Source organism: Engraulis encrasicolus, chromosome 22, assembly GCF_034702125.1.
Source record: "Engraulis encrasicolus isolate BLACKSEA-1 chromosome 22, IST_EnEncr_1.0, whole genome shotgun sequence".
In the NCBI taxonomy this organism is placed as follows: Eukaryota; Metazoa; Chordata; class Actinopteri; order Clupeiformes; family Engraulidae; genus Engraulis; species Engraulis encrasicolus.
This window is the reverse complement of record NC_085878.1, coordinates 44,807,488-44,812,662: the sequence shown is the minus strand read 5'-3', so window position 1 is coordinate 44,812,662 and position 5,175 is coordinate 44,807,488. Positions and strand designations below refer to the sequence as shown.

At 42.7% G+C, this 5,175-nt stretch overlaps 1 protein-coding gene across 1 annotated transcript in view; it reads left to right on the top strand.

The window, feature by feature from the left end:
* Positions 1-1,016: 1,016 nt before the first annotated feature.
* lingo2 (leucine rich repeat and Ig domain containing 2) overlaps positions 1,017-5,175 on the top strand; it is a 143,011-nt gene continuing 138,852 nt past the window's right edge. Inside the window, exon 1 of the mRNA XM_063189265.1 lies at positions 1,017-1,050. The gene's annotated coding sequence lies outside the window, so the exon portion shown is untranslated. The remainder of the gene's footprint in view (positions 1,051-5,175) is intronic.

Here is a 5,175-nt window from a genome sequence, read left to right as displayed (position 1 = left end):
GGATTGATAAGTTTTATGTCAACATGTCACATTTCACAAGATGGATAATAGGTCATTAACAATGTTGTTGAGGGACAAGGGAGGACTACACAACTGGTTTGGCCAGACCAAAGCAAACATATTGACATTTTACAAACACACACGCACACACGTACATACTCACGCGCGCGCACACACACACACACACACACACACACACACACACACACACACACACACACACACACACACACACACACACACACACACACACCCATACACACACACACACACACACACACACACACACACACACACCTATGTTGAATAACAAGAGATACTGCAACTTGACTACATCAATAGGATAGGATATACTAGGATAGGATAGCACAGGATAGAAAGGATAGGAAGTCGTGAAGTGTATAGATATCAACTCACTTCGTATTGACTTTAACTTTTTGGAAGATGAAGACAGACATATTACTGCCCTATCCTATCTCCAGAGTTCTAAAGACTTTTAAGAAAATTTTAAGGCTTTCAATTTTTAATCATCAGAGATGTCCCAGAGCCAAAATGTGCCCCTTCTTTGACTTCCATTAATTTTCAATTGAATGTACTTAAACAATATCCATTTTGTAGCACTATGAGTTACCCATTTCCTGACGCCAAAAGATAACCTTGAATGGCTGCTCTGTATATCCATGTTTCCACTGAACTTGTGCCAGGTCAGCCTATCATTTCTACAGACCGTTTTAATGGTAGCTTTGCTAAACCAGTGTAAAAACGTCTTTCACACTGATTGAACACAGTAGAAAAATATTTAACCCGCTGGTGTCTGAGGCCATCTTAGGTGTCGTTTTAATACCAATGGTGAATGTGTGTTTGTCCTCTATACGTGTATGTCGATTCAGAATATTCTAATGCTTATTGCCTCCATTTCTTCTTTCTTTTCTTCTCTGACACTAAACCCGTCTTTTCTCCTCTGTTTTCACACAGAAATAGCCGGCTAACAGCATAGTGAAACTGGACAAGCAGAAGCCATGGCTGAGAGGAAACTCACTTCTCAATGTGGTGAGTACTGGCCTGTTTGATTTGTATTGATTTAAGCAGACGCCTCTCTCCACACTGACCCCCAGTTCATGTCCATCAATCTGTGTGCTCTCCCAGGGTTTCAAGCTGAAATCCTACATTTCTGCAGTCAGTCACACAACCTATGGCGATTTAAAGCTTCTGTCATACGCTGGTGTACCTCTAAATTAGACATGCTGTATTCTCTCATCCATAGCACTGTGCATATTTGTGCAGATATAAAACATGCACACAACATTATGTATGGTATGAGTTGAAAACTTGTTGGGACACAATTGTGCCACTTTGCGTGGCTTGGTGTGGTAACATAGTAACATTACAGTGAGAATTGCCAGCTCGATCCTGGAACGTTTTCTTTTTTTATGATGGTATTATCATGAAGATCTCACACTATTCAGGAAAAGATGCAGTTATGTAATATACACACCTGTCAATCTTCACAGAGACGGATAGCAATCACACAAGCACAAAAACACGCATGCATGTACACACACACACACACACGGGTGTGCATGCACGCGTGCGCGCGCACACACACACACTCTCTCATATACACGCTCATACATACCCACATAAATAGCTCACGGCAATGTACAGCCCGACTAGTTTAGGAAATAGACTGAGAAAATGCCATCTAAACATTAACATTAAGAGTGTTTCAGAGCCATGTTTAAAAGCACATGGCACATTTCTGCCAATTATGACCACAGGGTGTCAAGCACTAGTGCAGCATTGGAAGTGTGGAAGCTGGTGGAAGTGGAGAAGCAGTGAAGTGCTGTCTTCACTTTGCTGATGCACAGTTCAAGGAGGTACATATCCATTAAATGAAGAGATTCAGGAGTGTTAAGCCCTAACAGCATGAAATCAAGTCTTACGGCTTTGTCAAAGCCTGCAGTGCACCCAGAATGCACCAGTGAATTCAAACTGTATTGTAACTAGTGCCTGCAATGGCTTCATATGACCTCTGGATTAAGTGAAACATGTTCATCATTGCTTGGGTGAATAGTTATAAAACACTAAAGGGAAAGTGGTTAGGCATCTCTCTGTGAAGTGTTGTTTCACTCATTACTCTCCAAACATGGAATGTAAGATGTGGAGGCTACTGCTGTTAGCATACATACTGCTGTTAGCATACATCCAGAGAAAAAGAGCGCATGGGGGTTCATATCAGTACACACACACACGTGCGCTTGCACGCACGCACGCACGGATGCATACCCACACGCACGCACGCACGCACGCACGCACGCACGCACGCACGCACGCACGCACGCACACCCATGCACACAAGCTGTGTGCTGTAACAGTAATTATGACTGGTGGGATTCATGACCGAGTGCTCTCTTCTCGCGCTTCTAACACTTTCTTTAATCACCACTAAACACGGTTTCCTGCTGAGTTTGTCGTTTTTGTCCAAGGGACTGTCTCATTTCTTTGTTTCATCCCATTTGTATTCATAATGATATGCCAGTGTGGTCAGTGTAGAGTTGTGTTGTGTTTGTCACTGTTCTGTCTCTGCTCCTTTTGCTTTTTTTTTTCTCTGCTGTCTCTGCTGCCCTCCTTCTGTTGTGTTTTGTTGTTTTTCCCACCCCAAACAGCGTCCCAACGTGATTCATATACATTACTAAAAGGGTCAGTGGCATGTGCTTCTTTCCGGTTTATATTTCCGCTGCTATTCTAGTTCTAGCAAACCTTTTAACGGTACGTGTAGCCTGCGACTGGGCCCGAGTACCTCACAATAGCACTCGGGTCAGCCCAATCAAAGCATTATCATGCACACTTTATGATTCACACCATTTTTTCCCAGAATGCCTCTGACCTTCAGAGGTGCCTCTCTGTTCTATAAATAGCTGAGTGAGCAAGGTTTTTTGAAGGGGGGATTGGATGGGGTTGGAGAAAAGGGGGCCGGGGGGGTAGAATCTGGGCTGCTGTTGATAGATATGGGTTGGGACAAATGTAGAGAAGTAGAGAGAGGTATCTGGAAAGAGAAGGAACATAGCATACCTCCTTGGCCATGGCAGGCTTCCCTGGCGGTGGTAGGAGAATGTGATGACAAAAATGGCAAATAGCACCTTGGCTACCATTCACACCTTTTGTGCCAGTTTTTTTGGATGGGTGTGTGTGTATATGTGCCGCAGAGAGAAAAAGAGAGAAGGGGATGTTCACACATTCACATGTCTCATCTCTTCTCTTCAATATACTTTAGATGTGCAATTATTTCTTTGTACCTACCCCTGCACAATTACACAGACTCTCCTCATCATTCTACAGCAGTGCATCAGACAAGGACTCTCAATCTGATGGTTACACCACAGGGGAATTTCAAAAGTATGAAAAAGCTATCCTCTTCCTCACCCGCTTCTAGAATCATTGACAGCGGCGCGAGTATTTGCAGCAACGCTTTTGCGAGACGGAGAAGAACAGAGCCGCAGAGACAATGAGGACCCCCCTCCTATCTCCCTAAAGTTTTTTTAATCTCTTGTACTTATGCACAAACTCAGCAGAGCGTGTGATATATTCTTGAATTTCAATTACGCCAGAATGTTTTTCGCCGGGTTTTTATTGACATTTTTGCTTAATGTCTCCATTTGTGAACATATGTTACATGTGGTTTATTAGCAAATAGGCCTGACGTGTGTGCCCATGCACTTATGAAATCTTCATTGCACTAAGTTGGTGTACTTTGAGGGCAGCTTAACTTTGTTTTTCTGATATTTCAAGTGGTTGCATCATGGCCGAGGTTTTCAATAAAAAACTGCACCACTACAGTATGTTATCCAAAACTTTGCAACCCAGAAGAGCAACCATCTTATGATATATTTTGGAGCTCAACCACAACCTAGAATGTTCTTCTCTGAGAAGACAGTAACGTGACTAATGAGAGTGACTTTTATCCTCCTCTCCTCTCAAACTAAAAAAGGGAATGTTCTTATTTTCAAGCATCGAATACTGTAGATAGGCTATGTTTCTCATTTGTCTGCTCTCTTTAGATGTGCACTGTGTAATATTTTCAGTAGTTTATTTTCAGAATTCATGCTGCCCATCCACAAATGTTATCATTTCCACTGATACTTACTACCACCATCAAATTCTAAGTATTCATTATGACAGAGAAAATTGCAGGTGGGTCTTCTCCATTATGGTCCATAATTTTGAATTTCCAGAAATAGACATATTATCTGCTACACTTGCTGTACTTAAGTAAATATTAGTTTATTATGTTGTAAATATTCATGAAAATATCTAATTTGGCAATAGGCAGCACAATTTCAATTTCACAGACTATAGACAGTACTGAATTCATACACACTGTAGAAAGTACATAGGCACAAGTGCTTCCAGGAAGCTACTGCAACATCAGTTAGCTGTTAGCTGCACTTTGCATCCATATTTGTCTCAGAGATATTTTTTCCATATTTGAAAGCGTATGAAATAATTAGACGTGGATAGGCATCGTTCCCTCAGGCCATGCAAGTAGGGGGGGTCGGGTTTATGTTGCTGATCGATTGGAACACGTAATCCAATCGGGCCGGTTGCATTTCATGTTAGTGTGTGGCAGAGGATGATCAGAAGAGGTCACTTTCCCAGCTTAATGTGATCACAGCTGAGAACCCCGGCCCACCCATGCTCATCATGGCTCTTACGGCAGCGCCTGTCTGACTGGCTCTCTTGAGTACCCGTAGTGTTTCTTCACGCTTGCCGTTGCAGCTAAGTGATTACAAATGTACAGACACATATAACACAGAAGCGTGGGCCTTATTTTATCGTGGTGACCTTAGGATGGCATGAGTTCAACACTCCAACAGTTAGGGCTTAAAGAAAATAAGTTAAGCCTGCTTTCCTTCCATGGTACATAGGGAGCTACTAGTATGGCACGCATATGCATGTCAGGGAGGTTTCGCTACTAGAGTACGTACATTCGCACATGACATGAACTCATCTGCCCAAATACATTAGAAAGACACCACTTCCCCTACAACCAAGCAACCACATCATCTTCTAAACAGCATAAAGTGTGTGAGGAAGAAGTGCTCCCCAAAGGAAAGCTCAGCTGAGGCTTTAGAGGCAAAGCATCCACCATCTCGTGCCAGTCAGCCGTGCCGTTCT